Source organism: Oryctolagus cuniculus, chromosome 10 (assembly GCF_051225735.1).
Source record: "Oryctolagus cuniculus isolate XC-2025 breed Fujian yellow rabbit chromosome 10, ASM5122573v1, whole genome shotgun sequence".
Taxonomy (NCBI): Eukaryota; Metazoa; Chordata; class Mammalia; order Lagomorpha; family Leporidae; genus Oryctolagus; species Oryctolagus cuniculus.
Window position 1 is genome coordinate 13823729 of NC_142876.1, and position 27645 is coordinate 13851373.

Genomic DNA, 27645 nt, shown 5'->3' on the forward strand with positions numbered 1-27645 from the left:
AACCAATTTTCCTGTCCTCTCAGCTCTGGGTCTCTCCTCTTCCTTTAGTATGACAATGGAGGTGTCTCAGAAAAGCCTTAGATATTTCACCCACTCCCAATCTGTAACTGAGATAACTTGTTTTTACAGCTGCATTCCTGGTCATACCAGAGAGCACAACATCCCTTCTAGGGGGAAATTTAGCCCAAGTGGAAACACCACCCTCATGGCAAAGGGCAATCCTTTTACCTTCCCCTCACTGAGACAGATAATTCAGTGGTTTAAGTAACCAAGGAAAATAATGACAGAGCAATAACTGCCCAAGTAGTACAGGTTCATCTTAGTGATTCCTCATCTTACCCCTTAGAGCCAGATACCCAACAAGGGTTAAAAGCCATAATACACAATGTAAATGCACTGGTATTTTAAACCCATTTATGGGCCTTGTACGCTTGGCTCTGAGTCCCTGGATATGTAAAAATAGCTTATCCTTTTTTTTTTTTTTTTTTTTGGACAGGCAGAGTGGAAAGCGAGAGAGACAGAGAGAAAGGTCTTCCTTTTCCATTGGTTTATCCCCCCAATGGCCGCTGTGGCCGGCGCACTGCACTGATCCAAAGCCAGGAGCCAGGTGCTTCTCCTGGTCTCCCATGTGGGTGCAGGGCCCAAGCACTTGGGCCATCCTCCACTGCACTCCCAGGCCACAGCAGAGAGCTGGACTGGAAGAGGAGTGACCGGGACAGAATCTAGCACCCCAACCGGGACTAGAACCCAGTGTGCTGCCGCTGCAGGCGGAGGATTAGCTTATTGAGCCGTGGCACCGGCCATCCTTTTAACCAACAGATAAAAGATATCCAGATGACAAGAACCCATACTTTGACATGCAATTTATCCACCTTAAACAGGTCTATTCAAGGTCCCAGTTTAATATACTTAGTGAACAAAATCTTCAATCTATATGTAACAGACAGAAAATGGATGAACTTAGGGGTAGTGACTCAGTTTAAGGGACCAACTCAGCAGCCTTTAGGGTTTCTTAGCAAAGAACTTCTCTTCATGGCCAAAGGTGTCTGGTCTGCTTCTGAGTGGTGGTAACTGACACCATCTTAGTCCTTGCAGCCACCAAACTGATGCCAGGAGAAAATCTAATAGTTTAAATATCCATAATGAGACCGCATTTTGAGCTAGCCTCAACAGAAAAGCTCTCATTAACAATCACTTTCTAAAATACCAGGCCTTACTGCTGAAAGGCCCAGCAATCGAATTCAAGACTTTCTCCTCTTTCAATCCCTCTATTTTTCTTTCTGAGATGGAAAACCCAGAACATGATGGTAAATGTGTAGTTCTACAAATGTGTGCAATCAGAGAGGACCTTAAGGAGACCCCTTTACTGGAATGGGTTTTCTTTACAGACAAGTATATCTGCTGTAGGACAGGGAATCTGCCAGGCTGGATATTCCATAGTCATTTTAACTGAGATCATTGACAGCTCTGATCTTCCTCTTGGGACAAGTGCTCAGTTGGCAGAGTTGGTAGCCCTGACTAGAGTGCTTGAGCTGAGCAAGGATAAAAAGGCAAATATTTGCATGGATTCTAAGTATGTCTATGTAGTTCTCCACACTCATGTGGTTATTTGGAAAGAAAGGCAGCTCCTCACCGTGAATGTGTCCCCTATCAAATACTGTCAGGAAATAGATTAATTGTTATCTTTGATACTCCTCCCTGAGAAGTGGTAGTTAAGGGACACGAAAAAAGGACTGATGAAATAGCTATGGGAAAACAATTGGCAGACTTGGCACCCAGATCAACAGCCAAAGAGACTCTTTCCCTTTAGCCTTTAGAGATCTGTTTCTGAAAACCCTCCTACAAGAGATCAGGACCCAAGACTCTCTGAAGAGACCCAGTGTGCTCTTTTTAGAGGTTATATTCTCCAGCCTAGTAGGTAGATTCAATCCAAAAAAGGAGGGCTCCATCTTCCTTTCTCCTGCCACTGAAAAGCACTTAAAATCTGCATCAAGGGTTCCACCTGGTGATGGGTAAGTCTTTTCAGCTAACCCCAAGGCTATGTATGAGAAAATACCTCCTCAGGACTATGACATAGGTTGCAGGGGCCAATGAACCTTGTTGTAGGAACAAGCCCTTAAATCAAAGGCTTTTTCTGCCCAGAGTACAAAGAATAGGAGACTATCCAGAGGATGACTGGCAATTAGATTTTACTCAAATGCCTAAAACCAGAAATATACAGTAAATACTGTTATGAATAAGTGCCCCGGCCTGCAGGGTAATCAACTAGGACACGAGGAGGGCAGACCTGAATGGAGAGACAAACCAGACACAAGAAGGGAGACCAAGACAGTACTCTGATCAAGGTCTCACTTTATTGGAGAAGGAGGTAGCTTATATAGTACAAGGCGAGGATTGTAACAGTTGAGGGTAAGTAGGGGTCATCTTACAACATAGTTCAAAGGAATAATTTCACAGGAATCAGTATCAATTTGACAAAGGGAGTTACAGCGATGTCTTACAGCTACCAGACGTGCTTATCGAGGTACAATGAAGAGAGCACTGAAACCAGATGGCCAAGTGCTAACCATATCAGTGAGCTGTACAAATGGAATTTTCTAGTGAATCCTCCTTACAGGAACACAGTTGAAGGTTAGTCTAAACAAAGGCCTATACAGGGAAACCAGCACAGTGGCTCCCAACAAATAAGTACCATCACTAATTGGACTGGAGTCTTCTGGAGAATAAAGAATACAACTGAAGTAGTGAAGATGCTGATCCCTGAAGCAGTCCCTTGGATTAGACTCCCAACGAGACTACAAACTGGCAGCAGCTGCTCTTACAAGGCCACTATGACTCAGGAAATCTGTAAGGTAGCTAGGTAGACAATATCAACTCCACTGTGCCTGGAGGCCCCAATCATCAGGGAAGGTTAAAAAAAAAATAATGCCATCCTCAAGAAACGTCTCAAGAAGTTAGGTCAGGAAACTCAGCTTCTCTGGGTTTCTCTCCTGCTCATAGCCTTACTGTATATCAGAACACCCCCTCAAAGTTAGGTTTGAGTCCGTTGGAGATGCTGTACAGTCATCCTGTCTTTACGAACGATCTCCCGACTTCCTTACTAATGATCTATATGATAAGATCCATCACAGCACTTGCCAAATTTCAACAGGTCATTCAAGATCTCCTGGAGACAGCCCAGGGGATTGGGAAGCCCTAAGTATGCCCCCAGGAGACTCTGTGTTTGTCAAGGCCCTTCCAAATCACTCTTCCTCTTTGGAATATAATTAGAAGGCACCCTATACTGTGATTCTTTCTACTCCCATTGTAGTAAGTGTGTGGATTAGACTACTTTATCTAACATTCTCAAGTGAATTCCTGGGTTCTCAACCAACATCAGATTTATCTCGGAGGACAACTTTGAGGCCTCTAAGAAGAATTCTCTTGCCAAGCCACTGAATGACTCAAACTTTTTCAAAAAAAGATAAATAAATCTATTATGCACACTGTTTCCTAGCCTGCATTATTCATTCCCATTATCCCTCAATCCTATCTTAAAGCTGCAGTTATTTTGGTAAAAGTCTTGCTATTTCAGGGTGCTAGTTCTTTTCTTTTTATTTTTCACTTGCTAACCGTCACTAATGGTATGGTGCCATAGCTTTAGCCCTCTGACTGAATGCAACACATTGAGGGCTTACAAACATTTCCCTTTATTTGGGGGGATATGTCCATGACAACCCTGTGCCCCTAATAAAGACTCAGAGTGGGTTACTTCTTTTGTAGAGGCCTACAAATGTAGATATCCCCACCTTGGAAAGATCCATCATAAATATCACTCTTCACTCAAAAGGAAAGGGAGCCATGATAAGAGTCATTGAGGCTCAATAAAACTCTCTATCCTATTGGGTTCTATGGCTTTAGAAAATAATCTTGCATAAGACATCCTCATTGCTCAAGAAGGTGGGACATGTACATTACTAAATGAAGCATCATGCCTTTGGATTAATACCTCCCATAAGGTGGAATGAAATCTACAGGTTCTAAAAGACAGTATCACACTGCTAAATAACCTAATAGAACAGGCTGTCCCAAGTCCTAATTGGCTACAATCATTCTTGTCCTCTTTAGTCCTCCCTAACCAATGGACATAGATTTATCCTTTTTTATCCCATTTTTACATTTTTACGATCCTGATTATGTTTGGGCCTTGTATATCGATCTTCTTATAAAGCTTGTCTTTTCTCATCCAGGAGTTACCACACTCCAGATGGTCCTACAGATGGAACCATGGATGCGGGCCTTCTACTAGGGAGCCCTGGCAGACCTATGAAAGAGAAGCTTGGCTGCTGTTTCCAATGCCACCACTCTCCTGCTCAAAATGATCAGAGAAGTCATTGACCCTTCTCCCTCGTGGAAGTTAGAGTTCCTTCTTCAGAGGGAGATTTACAGAGAGGGAGATGGACTCTTGCCTAGGTAGACAGGGACAAGGGTCTCCCCTGTCCTCATACGTATACTCCACATAGAGAAGAGTCGGAGTACCAGAGAAAAGTCCAACAACTGACTTCTGTTAAGGATTTGAGGTCGTGAGCTCGACCTTTTAATCAGGTTGTATCTATTCCTCTAACTGACCAAGGTAATGGTGTTAGGTAGGAAGTCAGATATGAGCTTATGTGTGTGTGACAAAGGCCTAAGAAGACATCTATGTCCAGCATACGCATCTCAAAGTCATTCCAATAACCTTTCAGGGGAAGCCCAGCATTTGCATCCTACCCTACCTCTTCTACCCGATAACCTACCAGGTGGGGGTCCCCACCCCTTCTTCCTGATAATCTTCCAGGTGCAACCAGTATCTGCATTTCGAATATCCTGCTCCAGATCCTGATCCTCCAGGGGGTCCTGCCCATCCTTCCTCTAACCGGGGGCGGCACCAGCCAGGCTTTCCCCTGTCTGATAACTTCAGGGGGAAAACTCAGATGGGAATTTTTCTATTTACATCCAAGAAGTCCTTTGTTCCAAGAGGAGCAGAGGTGGGGAGGCAAGACCCATCCCCTTAAAAATCCCCAGCCTCAACCAGACTGTGCGCTTAGCCCTCTGCCTCTATGCTGAGCTGCCCCCTGGCCTGGCCAGGTGTACTCTCTCCACTCAACCATATAACCCTGCTCTCCCCCAGTCTGAGTGACTGGGCACTCTCTCAGGTTCTGTCTGGAGAGGTGCCCATCCATTCTTATGGATGTTCCTGCCCAAATAATCCTTGCTATTTGCTTCCCACATACTTTCTGTCTCACACCGGAATATTTTCTTGCGTGAAGACAAGGACCCTGCCATTCTCTGGTAACAATGGGAATTATACATCTTGGGGGAAAGTTCCATGTGTTTTCTTTTGTCTTTATTGAGTACCAATTAGAGACTTTACTTTCAGCCAATTAACCCACCAAAAGCTCCAATTCTCAATGCTTCTCCTGGACCATCAAAGAAACTTCCCATTTTACAGCCTACAAAATCCCCTAGGGAATTAGACCTTAAAGGTTATCTCCTTCATGTACCCCTTTCGTTGTTATCAGGAGCAGTTTTTTTTTTTTTTTTAGTTTTTGTTTTTGTTTTTTCTTTCTTTCCTTTTTTTTTACTTTAGCTTTCTCTGCTTTTCCTCAATAAACTACTGCTTTACACACTCTTCCTTGTATGTGCTCCTAATTCATCAGGATCACAAGACACAAACCTGAACAATTAGAACCATAGACTCCTGTAAACTTATGCAAACCTATAGCATGGAATTTCCAAATGGCTTTTGTGCACAGAGATCTAATTTCCACACTTTTATAAGTTAAATGAACAGAATCCTGAGAATTTTCTCCCAATAGAGGGAATAATACACACTGCAGGCCTGAGATGGGAAATCACTCAGTACATTAAAGGAACTCCAGAAAAACTGTACACCTCAGGGACAACGAGGGAGACAGGAATGTGAGACATGTACTGGACTGGTCAGAAGAACCCCAGGATGCAGGCCACCTCCTGGATCCATTGATTTGCTATGAGAAGTTGTAAACCATTAAATATTTTAACAAAGGATGTGAAATATATTTCCTTTTTAAGAATTGAGGAGAGTAGATTGATGAGAAAGAAATATCAGTGGTCTATAAATGACTTGGGCAATGTAATAATTGTTGAGTTTCACTGAGCTCCAAATTTTTAAATGGAAGGTAATGTACAAAGTTTCTTTGGTATTATTTCTATGCAGAAACGTTGAAGACAACCACTCTTATGACTCTTTTAGATAAGGAAACTGAAGCTCAGAAAAACTAAAAAATCAGCTCAAGAACATAAAGGGGATATATGGGTGATCTGAGAGAAGCAGAGGGCAGTCTTTCAGGCTGATACTTTGTAGACCAGGATTTATGCAGGAAAATAATGTAAAGTGGATAAAGTGAGTCATTTATTGGTTCAATTAACTGATCTATTGACTATAGGGAGTTAAGAAATGTTTTAAATTTCAGTAACTGAATTTGTAGCAATGAGACAAACACAGGTAAGAAGTACTAGTATAGATGTATAATTAAGGGAGATATGAATTATTAATTGAGCTGTCAATGAAATACCAAAGGAAAGATGTTAACGAGAGGGTTAACTATAACATTCTGCTGCTTGAAGGTAGACCTCTTCTCCAGGGAATGATTTGGACTGTTGGGGTAGAGACACTCTGAATCTCTAGGTCTGGCTGAAAGCAGAGAGAGTATGGAGAGACAAGTGTAGAAGACCTGGATTCTGTAAAGTAGGAAGGGTAAGCAAAGTGCTCCATTGCCATGGAACTACTGGTTGGAATAAAATCAGGAAAGTGACTGTCTCCCATGGTATGGTAAGTGTGTCCAGAAACAATGAGTGGTCAGCTCTGCTAAGAATTTCAGTGATGTGACCATTAAAAGATGTATCAACATAGGTTCTTGACAGGTCACCAAGAGCAATTGGCTCTGCAGTTGGAGCGGAGGTAATTAATAGGAGAGTACACATTCCTAATGAATAAAATTAAAAATTAACAATATTTCTTGTCCCAAACATTTCAGATAAGGGACTCTCATCTGTATTATTAATGTGTGTGTGTGTGTGTATTCTTGCTACAAAGTTATCCCTTGAGGGGGGGCAAATATATTCAAATTCCTACAAGGATTGACATTTGGCTCAGCAACAAGCCAAATGTTGGGATGTCTACATCCCATATGGGAGTGGTTGGTTCAAGTCCTGGCTACTCTACTGATCCGGTTTCCTGCTGATTTCTTTAAAAAAAAAAAAAAAAAAAAAAACAGAAAATGGCCCAAGTACTGAGGTCCTTACCAACCATGTGGGAGACCTACTTGGAGTGGCTGTCTCCTGGCTTTGTCCTGGCCCAGCCCTGCCCACTGTGGCCTCTTGGGGAGTGATCCAGCAGATGGAAGATACCTGTCTGGTTCTCTCCTCTGCTCTCCCTGTCATTTTGCCTTTCAAATAAATCAATCAATCTTCATTTAATAAATCCTGGCCAGCTCTGTGGCTCAATAGGCTAATCCTCTACCTGCAGCACCAGCACACCAGGTTCTAGTCCCAGTTGGGGCGCCGGATTCTGTCCCAGTTGCCCCTCTTCCAGGCCAGCTCTCTGCTGTGGCCCAGGAGTGCAGTGGAGGATGGCCCAAGTCCCTGGGCCCTGCACCAGCATGGGAGACCAGGAGGAAGCACCTGGCTCCTGGCTTTGGATCAGCGCGGTGCACCAGCCGCAGCGGCCATTGGAGGGTGAACCAATGGTAAAAGGAAGACCTTTCTCTCTCTCTCTCACTGTCCACTCTGCCTGTCAAAAAAAGAAAAAGAAAAAGAAAAGAAAATCCCTGCAAATGAACATATTGTAGGAAAATTCCCTTAAACCTTTGTTTTGGAAGTGTATTTTGGAAATCTACATTGGTCTAAGTGGATTTTAACTTATGGCTGCTTAACAAGAAAACAAAGAAATGCTTTGCATATCCAGAGCTAAAAGTGTATAAAGAGGGAAATAAATTGTGAAGAGTTTGAGTATTTATTCTTGAGAAGTGGCTGCAGAATTACAATTATTGGATTCCACTGAGAAAGAGCCTTTAACCAGTCACTTATAATATAATATACTAAGTTATCACTGTCTTGATCATTCACGAACATCTACAAGATTTTAAGGAGAAAAAAAAAAAACCTGACTCATCCATTCTTTGTGTGTTGAACACTTGGGATTCGGGGAAATATTTCCAGGAACTGAAAAATACACATTTTTTTAAAAAGCTGTGCCATAAAGAATTTAAATACAGTTATAACTGATGGAATATTTTGTACACTCAAATATGAGTTCAATGATTTAAAAAACACTGATGTCAAAGATTTATTATTTCACAAAATATGTATGGAATTATGTATTTTTTTCACAAAATATGAACATGAAACATCATGCTTCAAAATTAGTTTTTGTTTAGAAGTTTGTTAATTGGTAAATATGAACTGAGCTATTTGTGTAATAAGGCACAATCCTAGGAGCTGAAGAAGCACTGACAAAAAACAAAAACTGAACTTCCTCGTGTGTTTTCCTTCTAGAGAACCAGAAACTAATTATGTTATCATATTAGGCCTGTGACTTTCATGCCTATTTCTAAATACTTTAAAAATGAAGTTTGCCCTCATCTTATCTTCTGTATGCTACATACAATTTGCAGCTGTGAAAATTGATAACGTACTTTGGGACACATTGTATACGTCATATTTGTACAGATGAAGTGCTAGTTCAATTTTAGTTCTGAATTAGGTGGACCTCATTCCATCAATATCTCTTTCCCTTCTTAATGTACTAACCAGAACCAGTTTTGAAGCACTGAAAGCATATAAATTCTAGAACATCAGCTTTTTTCTCCTTCAAATTTTTGAAAATGAATTGTTCTGAACTGACTCTATCTTTTCAGGTTCCAGATATCAAAACTTCAGTTTATGAAGGGGATTTTGTCATTAAGTCATTGGAGGAAATTTTGATGCATTAATGTACAGCCCGAAGGGCTGTCACAGACTGCATAGCTGAGGCTACAGAATGGCATTTTCTCACTGTCTGGAGGGAGAAATCCAAGATCAAGTTGCCACTGGGCTTTCTGTCTGGTGGGGCCTCAGCTTAGGTTGCAGGTGGTACCCTCTCCCTGTCTCTCCACTTGGTCTTTCTCTGTGCACCCTCTGACATTAAGCTCCCTGGAGACACTTCCTTTTCTTATGAGGACATTAACCTTATAGGATTAGGATTCATGTGAATGGCCTTATTTAATCTTAATTGCTTCCCTAAATGTCTAAACATCCAATGAACTCAAGTCACATTGTTCAGATTTAAAAGTATGAATATGGGAAGACATAATTCATTCCACAGCAATCAGTAATTGGTTGTGTGTAATTGTTAACTAGCTTTTTAAAAATATTTATTTGAGGAGAGAGAAAGAATGACAGAGAGAGAGACATAGAGACTTTGAAATACAGCCATCAGCTGTCTCATTCCCCAGGTGCTCACAGTAGCCCTTGGGTTGACTGGGGTCTGAAGCAGGGAGCATGGTGCAATCTGAATTTTCCATGTCAGAAACAGGATAAAAATGCTGAGTCAAAACTACTTGCTCCCAGGGTCTCAATTAGCAGGAAGTTGGAGTCAGGACTCAGAGCCAAATATCAAACCCAGAAACTATGATGTGGGATGTGGGCATCTGAGCTACTAGGCCAAACACCTGTCTCAAATGATTACATTTTTTTAATAATTTTACTCCACACAATTTGAAAACAAAGTGTGTGTTTGTGTATATGTGTGTCTGTTTGTAAAGCAATTTCTGTTATTGGAATACAAATTCAAATTATCAATTATTATATTCAATTTTCAGTATTAAAATGTAAATAAAGTCTTTATAAATCTTTGAAAAATGAATATTTGACTTTTTGGTTTAATTTTCTTTTTCAAGGACCAAAATAGATGAGAAACCAAATGCAGTATAAAAAGAAAGCAAAATCTTAGTAGCAGATTTCAGAGGAAGGCAAAGAACTGAGAAATCTAATTTTAAATTTTATTTTTTTAATCATAAAAGGAGTAAAATATGTTGGGATTGCTTTAAACCAATAAAATAAGAACAAAAATAGGCAGGAAATGAAGAGCTAAAAAACATCTAATTGCAACTGAAGATACTTGCTCCAAAAACAATTGACACTTTGAAAGGCCAATATTTCTTCTATATTGATCTATATTATATGCCAACACCGAGGTAATAATTTCACTGAAACGCAAAATATCAGTACTTTAAAACTCACATTGGTGTGGTTTATTTTTCTTTCTTAAGAATGGTAATTATTGCTCACTATTTCTATAGCAAGTGGCATTGTCTTGTTAATGACCTTAGGAATTTGCAGTTTTGTCATCACTCACTTTTGCTTATTTATTTTCTCTTCAGTTACTTCTTGATCTTTCATTTCCAGAGCAACTACTTCTACCTTCACAACTTTGAGAAGGGCAGCAGTGTCTCTCTGGAGAACCATCAGGAAAGCCTTGACAGAGTATCAGCTGTCAGGGCTCCTAGATGAAGGAAGGTACAACCTGCTCTATTTTAGAAACTTCAAGAACATCACTTTCTCAGAGCTGCCGCTGGTCATTGTCAGTCTTTGGTATTAGAAGTGAAGTCCATTAGCTAAACCTAGTTTCTTCTTTCTAGTACATATTCTATGGAGACAGGGAATAGCAATAAAGAACACATTTCAACCACATATAAGTTATATATATTTTTGAGCTGAACAACACTTACAACGATTTTTAACTTTTAGGGGATCTCATGATTACAAAATTCATTAAGCCTGTAATTGCCATTACAGTCATCATTCCTGAATACTTTCACATATATTCAATTAACATTTTGAATGTAAACAATGTCAGTATCAATGGTGATATGTCTTTTCTCCTAGAAAAGGAACCTAGATCAAGAATTTATAAATTTTCAGTAAGTATGCACAAAACAAAATTAGAATGCTTTTATATTTGAATAGAAAATGTAGTAGAAGTGAAAGAATTTACAAACTTAAGTGTTATCTGAGAACTTGAATTTCAAAATAGGCTATGACTTTGACAATCATGAAAATAGGTTTACTGGTTAAGAATAAGTTTGCATGTTTACAAATGTTTTGTGAAAGGAATACTTAAAGTATGAAGACCTGTTTTAAAAAGACTGAAATTTGTTTTAAATCAATTCTGAAATAGGGACTCATATAAGAATACTGGGGATATTCTCTAATGAGTATTAATTATTTCTGTCTTATTTTCTTCCTGTTTATGTAACAATAAAAACAATAATAATGATAGAAGCTACTACTCTAGACAGTTAAGTGACAGTGCTTATTCATGGAGCTTGTGCCTTCTACTTTGGGAGATAAAACAAAACTATAATTGAAGACACCAACACCATTATGAGTATTTCAAGGGTGTCAATTTACTTGATGTCCTACAGAGGTCTCCAGTATCTTGATTAGTCAATCCTGTTATTTAACTATAATATTTAGAAGTGCTATGAAACATGGATTTTTTTAAAGTAATTTGAGAACTTTTTTTCACAATTAATTGACATGATAATCTATAAAAAATAAATAATATTTATTTTAAGACTTATTTATTATTTGAAAGTCAGAGCTACAGAGAGAAGGGGACAGACATAGAGATCTTCTGAATGCTGATTCACTCCACAGATGGCTGAACAGCCAAGGTTGGGCCAAGTCAAAGGCACGAGTCAAGAGCTTCTTCCTTCTTCCAGGTCTCCCACATAGGTGGCAGGGGCCTAAACATTTGGGTCATCCTCTGCTGCTTTTCCCAGGCCATTAGCAGGAAGCTGGATTGGAAGCAGAGCAGCAGAGTAACAAACCAGTGCCCTTATGGGATGCTGGCATTGCTGCAGTAGCTTTGGGCACTATGCCACAAAGCTGGCCCACATAAATGATATTCTAATTTCATGTTTAGTCAGCTAAGACTAATAGAATTAATAACAATGGCTTCCATCCAAGCTAAATTTTTCGTGTCTTTCATTCTTTTTTTTTCTTCTTTTCTATCCTTTCTTCTCTTTTTCCTTTTATTATATTTCGTTTTCTTGGATTTTCCAGTGTTTCATACTCTTACCCATGATAAAGTTGTCACTGAACTGGGATTGTAAGCTTTTATCACTTTATTTGTTATTCTCTCATTTATTCATTAAGTTACTGATTCATTTTTGTTTGAGTTCATTTTTAGGACTTTCAGAGAATTCTAAAGTCTTTGCATTAGTATTACAGGCTATTTATTGATTGCATTTACACAAAGCTTTCAAAAAAAAAATCCTTTCTTACCTGGTTAACATCAGATGCCTGATGGCACTTACTGACTACATTGAAACACCTCACAGAAATATCCATTAGCTGCTTCCAATCACTGAACTTTCCTGAGAGCTCTTGGACTATTGTCTTACATGCGCTTGCCATTTAGGCAGGCTTTGTCAACCTTCCTTTATCAGGATGCCAAAATCTGTAGCAGACAGATAGTTATGTTGCTGTTATTTGAGAAGCTCAAAGAGAGACCGAAAGCTCCTATCTGCTGGTTTTCTCCCCAGATGCCCCCAGTAGACAATGGCTCTGGCCAGTCAAGAGCTGGGAACTCAATTCAGCTTTCCGTGGGCTTAAGAACCCAAGTGCTTTATCGTCACCACTGCCCACCCAAGGTCTGCATCGGTGATCAGGAGCCAGACCTGGGAACTGAATCCAGACACTGTAATTTGAAGGGGAGCACCTTAACCACTAGGCTAAGTGCCCAGTAACAGAGGAGATAGTTTTAAGTCCCACAAGTGTGAGTTTCACTGAAAATCATTCACTGTTACTGGCAACAGCAGGGGTGGGTGGAAGCAGATGTCTTTTTCCCATTTAACTCAGTTTTTATAAGCATCATATCCATCATGTAATATAACAGTGAGAGAAATGCAAGTTTTGCTAAAGTAATAAGGACTAAATACAGCAAAACATACTGCCTAAAAGTATGAAACGTGAGGTGAGTGTTGTAGATGGTAAGATGGCATAAAGATGCCCACCTTAAATATGGGCATATGTGAGATGATTCCCCCCACCTCAGTTCCTGATTCCAGCTTCTATTTATTAGCATCTAGTATTTAATATAATGTTTTAAATTTGTGAGATGGAGAGAGACAAATATAGACTTAGAGAAGATAGTGATAATATAGATAGAGATGAGGGAGAGAGAGAGAGAGATACCACTAAGACCCACTGATTCATTCCCTAAGTGCCTGCAATTGCTAGAAGATGGGCCAGTGAGAGACCCCCAGCTGGGGACTCAATCCTCATCTCTCAATGAGAGGCCTGAAGCCAATCACTTGAAACATTATTGCTGCCTCCCAGGGTGTGCATTACCAGGAAGCAGGAGTGGAGAGAGGCCTCAGAACTCAGTCCAGGCATGCCTACTGTATGGGAGGGCACATCCTCTCTCTCTGCCTTTCAAATAACAATAACAACAAAAACAATACTATCTCCACTGTAGATCTTAGATCTACAAATAAATGTAGGTTAACAAAACCTGCCATGCCATGTGGGATGTCCACATTCCAGCTGACAGCTTGACCTTTATACCTAATGTTTTGCCTTGATTCTTTGAACAGAATATTAGGATATTTTTTCACATGAACACTTTTAAAAAGATCTATCATACATTTATGCTTGAAAAGTAGAGTTACAGACAAAGAGGGAAAGACAGAGACAGGGGTCTTCAGCCACTGATTCACTCCCGAGTTGGACATAACCGCTGAGGCAAGATCAGGGTGAAACCAGGAGCCTGGGACGCAGTCAGGGTCTCCTTCATGGTGTCAGGTGCTGAAACACTCTGGTCATCTGCGGCTTTCCCAGAAACATTAGCAGGGAATTGGATCAGAAGTGGAATTGATGGGACTGAAACTGGTGCTCTTATGGAATGCTGACATCATCATAGGTGGCAGCTTAATCCACTCTGGTGCAAATCCAGCCCCAGATCTATCCTATGCTTTATGATCTGCATTACAATATATTTAATTATACTCACTTCATTTATATTTCATGCATTTCTAATTTTGCATAATTGTACAATTATTTCAAAATATTCCTAGGCATATGCTTTATAATTGTGAAATTATTTCAGTTTGAGCATGCTAGGAGTAGAATTTTCAAGATCTACTTGGTAAAAAGAATGCACATTTAATAATTTTAAAACATTACTTACACATCCTGGAACTATTTGTGAAAATGTTAGTTTCTCCATATTCTCATCAAAGCTATGTATTCAAATTTTTGGGGTTTCTGAATTTTTTAGGAAAACCTACAGTTTGTGATGTTAATGCCTGAGCAAGATTGTGTATTATTTTCCCCACTTATATGTCATTTAGATGAGTTTCCTCTGCATACTCCTCCACTTCCCTTACACATTTTCCTTATGAATTTATAATTTTTTACCCAACATAATAATTAACTCTATTAAATTTTTAATAAAGTCATTACTTATTTATTGTATTAAATATCCCACTAGTTATTTTATTTTCTTGGGACATTATTGTTTTCAACAGAAGTTTTAAATATTTGTACAGTCAAGCTTATATAATTTTTTACCATGTCTACCCATTTCTTAATTGAATTTAGCCATATTTCTTATTTTTATTTTAAATTTGGATAAAATTTGATTTGTTTGGACTGTGAAAGTGTATAGGTGAAATGGGGTGTGATTTAGAATTCAGTATGAATACAGCTGAGGATTGGTAGTACTTTTAAACTGTAGTTAACACACAGATTATAGCTGTGTCTCAGTGTTTAGCAGCAGAATATCAATCAATGTACATAAATAAGAATACTTAAGGTTATTTTCAGGGACGTGGTTTAATGAGTTTTACCTCACTAAAAGGATGATTTAGGATGAGAGTAAATAAAAGGTCATCTTGCAGAAACAGTACAGGCGCTATTCTTGAACCATGGAATTCTGTTTTTATTTCTTTTCATGGCCAAGTGTTGTAATCACAACAGTACTATAGCATCAATTTAGCTTAAAGTACCCAATGGACAGCTCAAACTCAAACAAATCAGACTTACCTGACTCACACAAATAAGATTAAACTCTATTAACCATCTCTTGGACCAAAGCTATCAAGACATTAGACAAGTCATGTTGAAATCCTGGATCTGGGTAGAACTGCCTTGGTAATTTCAACATAGAACAAATTTCCTGGCCCAGAGTAGATGATATCTCAGTCAGACAAATGGCTTATTCCCAGACTCCAGAGAACATTTTGTCCATTAATATCTCCATTTCATATTAGCTTATATGACATCTCCTTGAGAACCATCTCATAAATTCATAGATTTTGCTTTTATTTATTGTAAAGGTTCTTTGACAAGTGACATTCAAATAAGAGCTCAGTTTTTTTAAGATTTATTATTTATTTATTTGAAAGTCAGAGTTACACAGAGAGAGAAGGAGAGGCAGAGTGAGAGTGAGAGAGAAAGAGAGAGAGAGAGAGAGAGAGAGGTCTTCCATCTGCTGTTTAACTCCCCAATTGGCCGCAACAGCCAGATGAGCTGATCCAAAGCTAGGAGCCAGGAGATTCCTCCAGGTCTCCCACGTGGGTGCGGAGGCCCAAAGACTTGGGGCATCTTCTACTGCTTTCCCAGGCCATAATAGAGCTGGATCAGCTGGGACTCAAACCAGCATCCATATGGGTTCTTTACCACTACGCCACACTGCTGACCCCAGAGCTCAGTTTTTGTTAGGAATGTTAATCAGGGACGTTCCCTCTAAGAACATTCCATAGAAATGGGTTCTAAGAATATTATTATATTTACCTGATAAAGATTTTTCATGTAGGCCAGATAATGAGATCCCTCGGCTGATTTCTTTTCTTCACTTTGAGAATACCCTCTGGTGTAAAGGTTGTGAATGGATCAGTCACTTTAACTCCTCCCACTGCTAGGATAATCCTGATCACAGCAATATAAAAGAATTTACATCTACAAATTGTGTCAGAATGGGAGATCAACTCCTTTGTTAGGACAGCTCTAGGAGCAGAATTGAAGAAATGAGTTCTCTGAGTAACGGGGTGTTCATCAAGTGGTTTTAAAACAGCTTAAAGAAGCAAAAAAAAAAACTTTATAAACCAAATTTCTCTTTTAATAAATAGGGATTGGTTATAAAATTCAACTATTGTCATCTTAAGATAGGAGTTTGATATAGTGTCCCTAATAAATTGTCAGAAAATTAAAATGTGCACGTGAAAAATTATATTAGTTGTATCACAATTTGAATTGAAACAGAATATAAAATATTGTTGATCAAACACATAAAAGTTAGCATCATCAAGTTTTTCACTAATCCAAAGAATCTTATCAATAAACTAATTTAGCTTAGAGATACTTCTTTGACTACAAACAAGATATACCAAGTCTAACTTTCTAAATACTGATTTGGAAATAAAATTAAGGTATAAATAAAATGTTAGGAAATGGAGCATTCTATATATCTATCTGATATGAAAAAAAAATCCCATCTCCTAGGAGAAAAGCCAGGTCACCTGTTGATAACAGCAGTCAACCAGACTTTTAAAAAAATTTAAAACTTTTCCCAGTGGAGTTTAATAATGTCATTTGGACTTGGCTATTACGGCCGCAGGTGCCTTGATTTTCCTCTGCATTATAATGACCACTGAAGGAAATGGGAGGTGGTCAAGCATTATTCTGTCTAATTTCCTTTGATTTTCTTCTTCAGAACTTGTTTTTTTCCTTTAAACCTTTGCTCCACATCTTTTATTTGTGTTACTGCACAAGCTGCGGGACATAATAAGCAGCATTTTAGCACCATTCTGTTCTTTACTCATGGCATATAAATCACAGCCGAGTTGCTAACAGCTTGTGACTGACAATCTTCCTTGATAGACAATCTGTGATCCTTTCAGCCTTTTACTAATAAGCTCATTAGGCGAGAATGGCCAGAAAGCCTTTCTGGGATATAGCAATGAACTGCAGCAAATTCAGTGCATGTCTGGCCACTCAAACTTTAGAGAATCAATCTTTCCTCAATCAAAACTTTGTCAAGTCCTGCTGAATGTCTGCTGAAGGTTACCAATTTTTTTTTAATAAAAGTTTGTCAAAAAATCAAGGAAGTTTTCTAGTCTAATATAAGTCAAGGGGAAAATTGTCTAAACCATTATATATATATATATATATATATATAATATACACACACACCCCTCCACGCACATATATATATATACACAAAACTTTGATGCATCAACATCTGAAAAAATGTTTATTAAATGTTCAAAGTTCTCCCGATTTTCAAACTAAAAGTCCAGGAGTAATACTCAGAAATTCAGTTAGCAAAAGGAATAAGAAATTGAGCTTGATGTGGATATTTAGACATTGATACTTGGGTAGATTCCTATGTGTCTTATAATGAGTAATGCTAGCTTTTATGGAAATCGCAGATTACAATAAGAATTGCTTATGTTTTCTACCTACTAATCAATAATAAATTAACATCATGTTATTGAAATATAACAATGTGAAGTTTTCCCACTCGTATGTATATTCAACATATCTACATATGTGTTCTAACTCTTTCTTTAAAAAAAGATATGTTTTTGTTTAAAAGCATGGTAGACATTCAGCAGTGTCAGATGATCTCCATCAATGTGGGCAAATCTCATCTTGGCCTCATCTGCAGCTTTCTTGGCCTCCGTGGGGCGAACAAAACACTGTGGGACTGACAACATAGCAGTAATAGATAGGACCTCATTAGAACAGTTGTAGTCACAACTTGCAATAACCATTTTAGCGAGCTGTGGATCTAGTGGAAATTCTGCCATCATGGATCCCAATTCAGTCAGATCTCCATCATCATTTAAAGCAGCCAGATAATTCAAAAGTTCTAGGGCTCGCATCAGAGTTTCAGGAGCTGGCGGATCCATAAAATCAAAATGCACCAAATCATCAATACCCAGTTTCTTCAACTGTAACACAACTGATCCTAAATTGGAACGCAAAATCTCAGGATAGGTGTTATCCTGCATCTCTGTCTTATAAGCTTTCTCTGTGTACAGCCGGAAGCACTTCCCAGGGCGGGTGCGTCCAGCTCTACCAGCCCTTTGCTGCGCAGAAGCTTTACTGATTGCTGTCACTAAGAGAGACTCAACTCTGATTCGAGGATTGTATACCTTTTGTTTTGCAAATCCAGGATCAATCACGAACACCACACCATCTATTGTCAAAGATGTCTCTGCAATGTTAGTTGACACAACAACCTTTCTTCCAATTGCACCATTCTGCTTTTTTGGAGGAGGCCGCTCAAAAATACGCTGCTGCTGTTGAGGTGGAAGCGTAGAGTACAATGGAATGATTTTAATGTCACCAACTTCAGGGCCCAAATCATCAACCTCACGCTTTATTCTTTTACAGGCCTCATCAATTTCCTCTTGACCAGTTAAGAAAAGCAGAAGATCTCCCTCCTCCTCTTCACACATATGAATCTGGATCACTGTTCGGATTGCTGCTTCAAGATAATCTCTCTCCGGCTCTGGAGTATAGAAGATCTCAACAGGATGTGTACGCCCAGGAATAGTTAAGAGTGGACAGTTATCGAAGTAAATCTGGAATTTTCCTGCATCCAGAGTAGCACTCATAACTATCACCTTTAAATCTGATCTCTGTCTTACAACTTCCTTTAGAACACCCATGAGAATATCTGTAGCCAGTGTCCTTTCATGAGCCTCATCAAGAATTATTACACCATAACGTTCCATAACGTTTGAGAATAAGAGAGACAGAGGGAGAGAAAAAGAGAAAAAGAGAGAAAGAGGGAAAGTGCCTACTTGCTGATTCACTCCCCAAATGCCGGTAATGACCAGGACTGGATTGGAGTGAGGAGACAGTAACTTAATTCCAGTCTCTCACATGGGTGTTAGAGTGCTCATTAGCAGGAAAATGGAATTAAGAGTAGAGTCGGGACTTGAATCCAGATTCTCTAATATAGGATGTGAGTGTCACATGGGATTGGTTAGTCAGATATGGGACCACTACACAGTCCTCTCACTCCATAGTTCTTTTAAACTAAACCTTATTCTGAGATTCATAGTACAAAATAACAGTGCACACTTCGCTCTATTACTGGACCAAATTAGTTAAAATCTGTACCTGATGTAAAATACTTTCCATTATTTTTATTAAATAAGATTGTGAAAACAGGACTGATAGAAATTATCAGAAAATAGTTAAAGTTTTCCCCTCCTAGTCACTCATAAAGTTACTTAAATTGCTAGAAATTTGGAAAAATGCAGATGCAAAAACTAAAGTAGTTATAGTGAGGAAAATTCAATCTTAGAGGAGTGGAAGAAAACCCTTGCAATTAAATGATTATGACTTGAAGTCGAATGAGCCTTTTATGTCTGTGTATGTTCATATTTAATTTCATTGAAATAGCTTTTTAATATAACATTAATAATTATGTTTCATGATGACTGATACTTAGTTTTCAAAATTAATTGATTTTAATAATTAACACAGCAAAAATTTAATTATGTGTGTGTGTTTACACATATATCAAAAAATGATAAACATAAAGAAACATTGCGGGGCTGGCGCAGTGGCGTAGAAGGTTAAGCCACCACCTGCAGTGCCTGTATCACATATGGGTTCTGGTTCAAGTCCTGGCTTTTCCGCTTCCAATCCTGCTCCCTGCTGATGTGCCTGGGAGGACAGTGAGGAAGACCCAAATGCATGGGCCTCTGTGCCCCCTGTGGGACAACCAGAGGAGGCTCCTGGCTCCTGGCTCCTTGTTCCTGGATTCTGCCTGGCCCAGCCCCAGTTGTTGTGGCCATTGAGGAGTGAACCGAGGATGGAAAATCTCTCTTTGCTCTCCTTCTCTCTTGCTGCATCTCTGCCTTTCAAAGAAATAAATAAAACTTTAAGCAAATAAAGCATGGCACATACAAATATTTAAAAACAACCAAGCAAAGTTAAATAAAAACCCAACATGGGGAAGTGTGGCACAGTGGGTTAAGCTGTAAGGACTTAGCATCCCGTATCAGTCTATCAGTTTGAATCCCAGCTGGTTTGCTTCCAATGCAGCTGCCTGCTAACACGTGTGGGAAGGCAGCAGCAGCTGTGCCAAGTTCTTAGACCCCTGCCATCCATGAAAGACCCAGATAGAGTTCCAGGTTCCTGGCCCAATCCATTTGGGGAATGAACAAGCAAATGAAAACTCTCTCTCTCTCTCTCTCTCTCTCTTTGTGTCACCCCGCCTTTACAAAAATGAATTAAAAAATTAAATTCACCACACATACACTAAAATTCTATTTGAAATAAAAAATAAATTCAAACAATATTTATTTGAATATATTGACAGCAAATACTCAACATGGTGTAATCTTTTAAATATTTGAAAAGTCAGTTACATCTGAGAAATGGAAATCAATCCATTATTTAGACCAAAGATGCTGAGTCATACAATTGCCCTGTTTTCCAAAGCAAACAGGTAAAGACTATGTTTGAAATTCTAATGCTAATCAATCACATAAACAGAAAATGCACAGCAGGAGTAAGTCACCAAATAGGCCTCATGGATGGAAGGGATCATTGCTAACCACAGAGCTACATTGTCAAGGGGGCTGACTTCATCAGATCAGTGCTCTAAGTGCCTGTCTGTTTCAGGTCATTATCAAACTGGCCTAGATCATCAGCCGCAGACATGATACTGAAATTCCCTCCAGTTTACTTGGTTTTGTGAGATTGTCTGCATGTAACTGAATTTGTAATTTGTAATCTACCAAACTCTAATAAATTATTGGCTTACAAATCACTATAGAAATTGCTCATCTCATTTCCTTTTCTTTTTTTCTCTGGGGACCACATAGAGCAGTTAATTGCTAAGTCATTATTATTTACAATGATGTTAAGACATTTTGTGCTATAATAAAATAGTCTAAAATTCCATTTAGAAAAGCATATTACTTCTTAACACATAAATGTTGTTTTAAAAAATTATTTCATTATAATTCTAATTAAGTAAACACTACCTAATATTGAGGTAATTGGATGTATGAAGTGCAAACATGGTAGTTATAAAGAGCTTGGTGTTCACATAAAACCAATCTTATGAAAACTGATTAAAGCTGACAAATTACTACCAGAAGATATGAACTTAATTTACTCAACAAACTAGGAATAACACTGAAAAGAAAATCAACACGATTTTACTTTTTATTCTTTTTATTATGTGTTGCAATATAGAGTTTTTCTAAGCCGTAACTTAATATGAATTTAACATTTGAGATGCTATGACTTTTTGATTCCAAATATTCACATTTATTCTTGTAGCATCAAATCTACAAGTGGAGAAAATGCATAGTAGACATAACTTGAGAGGTACCTTGACATGCATTAAGATTTGTACAATGGGAACATATTAGATCTCTCTGTCTTCCCTTCCTCCCCTTAATTTTGATGAATAATGAATTGATCATGTGAATAGTCATGCATGTTAATGAAAGTAAATATGCATAAGAAGCCATCCTTCAACCCTATGATTTAATTGATGGAATCTACCAAATTTATTACAAGCTAATGATACCAATCACCCACAGTCACTTTTAGAAAAATGGAGAGGTATTTTTAAACTCATTCTATAAGACAACATTACCAAAACCAAACATGTTACAAGAAAATAAATCCACAGAACTGGAGCCAACATTATGTCACAGTGAATTATACTGTCACTTGAGATGGGAGCATCTCATGTTAGAGTGTCAGTTCAAGTCCCAACAGTTCTACTCCCTATCCAGTTTCCTGCTATTGAGCTTGGAGAGTCCCAGTTACTTGGGCCTCTACCATCCAATATAGAACAGAACACCTGGATGGAGTTCAGTCTACCCTAACCTTGCCTGTTGTGACAATTTGAGGAGTGAATGAGTGGATTTAAATCCATTTCTCTCTGTCTTTTCCCCTCTCTCTCTCATCATCATCCAAATAAATAAATAAAGTTTAAGCATCCCATAAAAAATTCCACTCCCATCCTGAGAGGTCTGGGTAATGACCCCACTATGCCTTGCAACACCAGGACTATAATAATTTACTCTAAATGTCTCAGTACCACTGGAATCTACTTGCTGGACACAGGGAAGAACCTATCTGCATTCCACCTTTCTGGACTTATACTCTCGACAGTAAAATCTCCTGTGTACCTTGTAGTCACCCCTCTCCCTCAACTTTTCCATAATCTCTTGTCATTGTCTTTATTCATTGTGCTCTGTCCTCTCTTTGACCTGGAAAATTGCTTAGCATATCTTGGCAAGTGATTGTTAGGTCATGAGTGTGATGCTGTCATGGAATGGAATTAGCACCCTTATAAAAGAAACCCTTCAAAATGTGAGGAACGTATAAGAAATACATATCTATTGTATTTGAGCAATTCAGTTTGCTATTGTTACAGCAATACAAAGGGACTTAGAGAGCTTGTGGATTTGAATGAGAGAAAGTTGAGATAAGAAATATTCATGTGGGTATAGGGTGTAACCCTGGCATCAAGTCCTGGCTGCTCCACTTTGGATCCAGCTCCTTGCTAATACACCTGGGAAAATAGAGAAGATGACCAAAGTGCCCAGGCTCTTGCCACCCATGTGGAAGACTGGGACGAACTTCTGGGTCCTGGGCTTATAATGGCCCAATCCTGGTTGTTGTAGCCATCTGGAGAGTGAACCAACAGATGGAAGATCCATTTCCCTCTCCCCCCACCTTTCTCTTTGTCTTCCCCTTCCTCCCTCCCTCTCCCCACCTCCTACCTACTCCTCCCCTCTTCCTCCATCTGTTGCTCTGCCTTTCAAATAAAGAAACACTGATGAACACTATGAGAAATGGTGACTTGATCAGCCCTCACCCTGACTGTTGATGAACAGCTTAATATGTTATCCCTCTTAGTATTTTTTTTGTTTGTTCTACTTAATACTTTTGGTTGAATACTGTAATCAATACACAATTATTCTTAAGTGCTGAAACTTAACTGAAAAGTGATTGCTGTTGAATATAAGAATGGGAATAAGAGAGGGAAGAGATGTGCAATTCGGGACATGCTCAAGCTGACTTACCTCAAACAGTAGAGTTAGAAACATACCAGGGGATTCGAATTCAATCCCATCAAGGTGGCATGTACCAATGCCATCTCACTAGTCCCAGTGATCAATTTCTGTTCACATTGATCATAATGATAGGACTAAGAACCAAAGGGATCACAGAAACAAGACTAGTGTCTGCAAATACTAGCTGATAGAATCAAAAAGGGAGAGAACGATCCAACATGGGAAGTGAGATACACAGCAGACCCATAGAATGGCAAATGTCCTAACAGCACTCTGGCCTCATAATCAGCCCTTAAGGCATGCGGATCCAGCTGAAATGCCCATGAGAGTATTCCAGGCATGGAAAGCCAAGACACTCTGGGGAAAAAAAAAAAAAAAAAACCTAAATGAAAGATCTCCACGAGTGAGATCCCAGTGGAAAGAATGGGTCATCAAAGAAGGAGGTACCTTTCTCTGAAGGGAGGAGAGAACTTCCACTTTGACCATGGCCTTGTCTAAATATGATCAGAGTCAGTGAACTCAGGGGGCTTCCATAGCCTTGGCAGCTCATGACAAGAGCCTAGGGTGATTATTGAGGCCATAAACAAGAGTGTCAATTTGTTAAGTCAACAACAGGAGTCACTGTGCACTTACTCCTCATGTAGGATCTTTGGCCTTAGTGTGCTGTACATTGAGATTTAATGCTATAACTAGTACTCAAACAGTATTTTTCACTTTATGTTTCTGTGTGGGAGCAAACTGTTGAAATCTTTACTTAATGTATGCTAAACTGATCTTCTGTATATAAAGAGAATCGAAAATGAATCTTGACATGAATGGAAGGGGAGAGGGAATGGGAAAGGGGAGGGTTGCAGGTGGGAGGGACGTTATGGGGGGGAAGCCATTGTAATCAATATTCTGTACTTTGGAAATTTATATTCATTAAATAAAAGAAAAAAATGAAAAAAAAACAAATAAAGAAATTAATAAATATTCTAAAAGTTCATGCATATGCTCATTTGTGCTAAAGGAAATGCAGGTTAGAATCCAATGTGGTTATTGCTGTATACAGAGTTTGTAAGAAGGGGAATGGGGAGAGGGAAGGAGACTAACTGGAGGATAACTTTTTATCCACTTCCAACCTTATAAGATGCCAATACCCCCAACTAGAAACAAAATGAACAGTGAAGGTGGGGGAAAACATGGAATACACTCTATTCAAAATGCATGCTGTAACTCCACAAAGCAGGAGGAAGAACTAAGCCAGGTGCCTTCTGAAAGCAGCATGCTGATCCTCAGGCAACTGATAGACCGAATTACTAACAAATGCACAATTTCCATGAATCAGAAATGATTTCCACAAGAAATTTTTTAAATAACACATTTATAAATCTTTTTAAGATTATCTTGAAAGAAAAATGTCAATCATTTTTTAATCTTGAAAATAATGAAAAAAGAAACAGAGATCCACATCATCATGAGATAAGTCAGTAGATTACATGTCTGGATTCCAACAACTTTTTTTTTTTTTTTAGTTTATGTCATAGGCAGCTCTTAATTTTCTGGGAGAGCTTGAGAAAGGTATAGAAATTTATGTCTTAAATTTGGGGCCCACACTGTGGCATAGTAGGTTAAGCCTCTGCCTACAATGCCAGCATCCCACGTGTGTGCCAGTTTGAGTCCCGCTGCTCCACATCTGCTATGACCTGGGAAACAGTGGAAGATGGCCCAAGTGATTCAGCCCCTGCACCCATGTGAGAGACCTGGAAGAAGCTTCCGGCTCCTGGCTTTGGATCTACCCAGTTGTGGCCATTCGGGGAGTGGACCAGTGGATAAAAGAGCCATTCCCCCTTTCCCTCTCTGTGTCTGTAACTCTGCCTCTCAAATAAATAAATCATTTTTTTTAAAGAAATTTTTATCTTAAATAGCTCAAAGTTCTCCTTTACCATGCCTTCTCTTTCTAGTAAATTGTCTGTGTGGTATTTTAAAAGCCAGCAAAATTACATTGTGCTTATCCTTTGTAGGGTTTTAGTAAGTCAAACCTGGGAGATTCACTTACTGTTCTGCTTATGAGAATTTGAACCCAAAATAGTGTACATGAGATTTAAATTCCTCAATTTATCTTCTCTAAATTAATATAAACAATCTTCTAAGAGGCTGTAAACATTAAGTTAAAGAATTAATTTCAAGCACCAAGAATAAATCAAAGTACATGGCAGACCTTCGGGAAGTGAAATTTATTTTCATTGTTTGTATTGGTAAACAGGTGAGCAGATTGTCTCATTTAATTTTGTAGCTCATATTTTAGAAAAAAATACATAGACAAAGTAGAAAGACATAAATTTTATATGGAATTGGTTCCAAGGTTCAAAAGAAAAATTAAGAAAATACCTGTTTTTCTTCATGTAAGAACTTTCCTGTATATGCCTCAAGAAGATAAAATCCAAAATGAAAAAGGTTATGGGCAGTGAGAGATAGCAGCATGTGAAAAGAGAAAGTATTCTGCAACTGCAAAGAACTCAGTGTCATAGAATAAAGTAATGAACTTTTCTTTAAGTCAACAAATGATAAATTGCCATAAAAGCTTTTTAGCTTCAACATTAAGTTTAATCATGTTGGGAACTAAAAGAATCATAAACGCATAAAATTTTCCTTAACTAAAATGAAATTACACCATCAAATATGAATGCTCCATACACAAAATCATGCAAACTAGATTATTTGTGAAACTCCATTTGGAATGACACAATATGATTTTTGGCAAAATGCTAAATATGAAATCCAAAGAGAAACTAAGTGCTATTACACTTGGAAGGGACTCTGAAGGTTCTGATGAATCCATTTGCCCCTTACAGCCTAGGGAAATGGGAGGGAAATGCTGTTTTGGAATGAAAGGGATAAAACAGTCCAGGATCTATCCAATCCATTTTTTTTGTTTGTTTGTTTGTAAAGTTATGTGTTTGGGATAGAGCTTTCTGTTGTTATCTTTCTAAATGTCTATTTCAAATAAATGTAACTAAGTGACACTTAGAATTTCATACTGTCACTCATGCTTGGGATGTTAACATCGCAAATCAGAGTGCTTGGATACAAATCCAAGTTCTGTTCCTAATTCCAGTTTCCTGTTAATCCAACCTGGGAGGAAGCAGGTTATGGCTGAAATAGTTGAATCCTTGCCACCCATGTGGGAGTCCTGAATTGAATTTCTGACTCCTGGTTTAGTCCTGGCCCAACTCTGGCTGATGTGGGAATTTGGGGAGTGAAGCTGTGGATCAAAGATCTCTCTCTCTCTCTCTCTCTGACTCTACCATTCAAATAAATGATAATTAATTTAGAAAAAAAGATGCTTAAAATAAATTGACTTAGAAGCAGGTAAATAAGAATGAACACACAGCTCAACAAGTCATCCTTCTACAACAGTTAGTGTGATCATAGTGAAATCTAGAAAGAATTCTGGAAAGCTGTATTCCTGTAGGGGGATAGTTGTCTACATGACGTAGGATTGTTAGTGATATTTTATTCCTTTTTGACTTTCTGTACTTTCTTTTATTTCACAATGAAATATGTAGATGTATCTTTTTAGTATCATTGTCAGTGACAATCGTATTTTAAGATAGTCCAACAATCATATAACAACGTATAGGGGAAACAGTAAAGTTCCATATTAAGTGAAGATACATAATACATATGGTTTCCTTTCTCTTGGATGAAGCTAATTCTCCTCCCCTTTGTGTCATTATCAGTCCCTGACGACTTACAATTCAGTTTAAAACACCATCAATTTCTGTAATTTAACCTTACAAATAGTTCACCCGAGTCACAATGTGAAATCTCAGGGCCAGCCCTGTGGCGCAGCAGCAGTGAAGCTGTGGCACAGGCTTCCCAATTGGGCATTAATTTGAGCCCCAGCTCCCCCACATCCTATCCAGCTCCTTGCTAATGCACCTGGGAAAACAGGGGAAGATGGCTCAAGTGGCGTTGGCCCCTTTATTCATGTTGGGGTATCAGGAAGAAGTTCCTGGCTCCCGGCTTTGGACTGGCCCAGCCCTGGCCATTGTGGCCATTTGGGGCATGGGCCAACTGATGGAGGATTCCCCCTGCCCCACCTTTCCCTTCCTCTCTCTGTAAGTCTTTCAAATGAGTAGATAAACCTTTAAACAACTGTGTAATCTCTAGGATTCTCCAATCTTGTGTCCAATAGCCTTCACAAACTAGAATCGGGGACTTTGTCCTGACGAAACCAAATATGCTCTGATACATTTTGCTACTTTTAAGCAGTACCAGAATGACAAGAAAATGATTTGTCTAATCCTTTTTTATTGTTTCATATGGTGACAGAAGTTAAACTAATACCTTAATGTCAGAAATACACTAAACACACATGCAAAAAACTGGAAAAAAGGAGTCTACACTATTCATCATTATGTGCTTACCTAAAGTTAAAGAACTGATCTTCTTCCTATAATAGGAACATACTAGAGTAACGTGGGAATAACAAAATACCTCCGAAACTCTTTGATTAGACATCTCTTTAGAATAACTAGAC

General features: G+C 38.6%; 1 pseudogene; it reads right to left on the reverse strand.

Annotated features, from left to right (window-relative positions):
* Positions 1 to 17618: 17618 nt before the first annotated feature.
* Positions 17619 to 18794, reverse strand: LOC103349409 (ATP-dependent RNA helicase DHX15 pseudogene; annotated as a pseudogene).
* Between the last annotated feature and the right edge of the window lie 8851 nt (positions 18795 to 27645).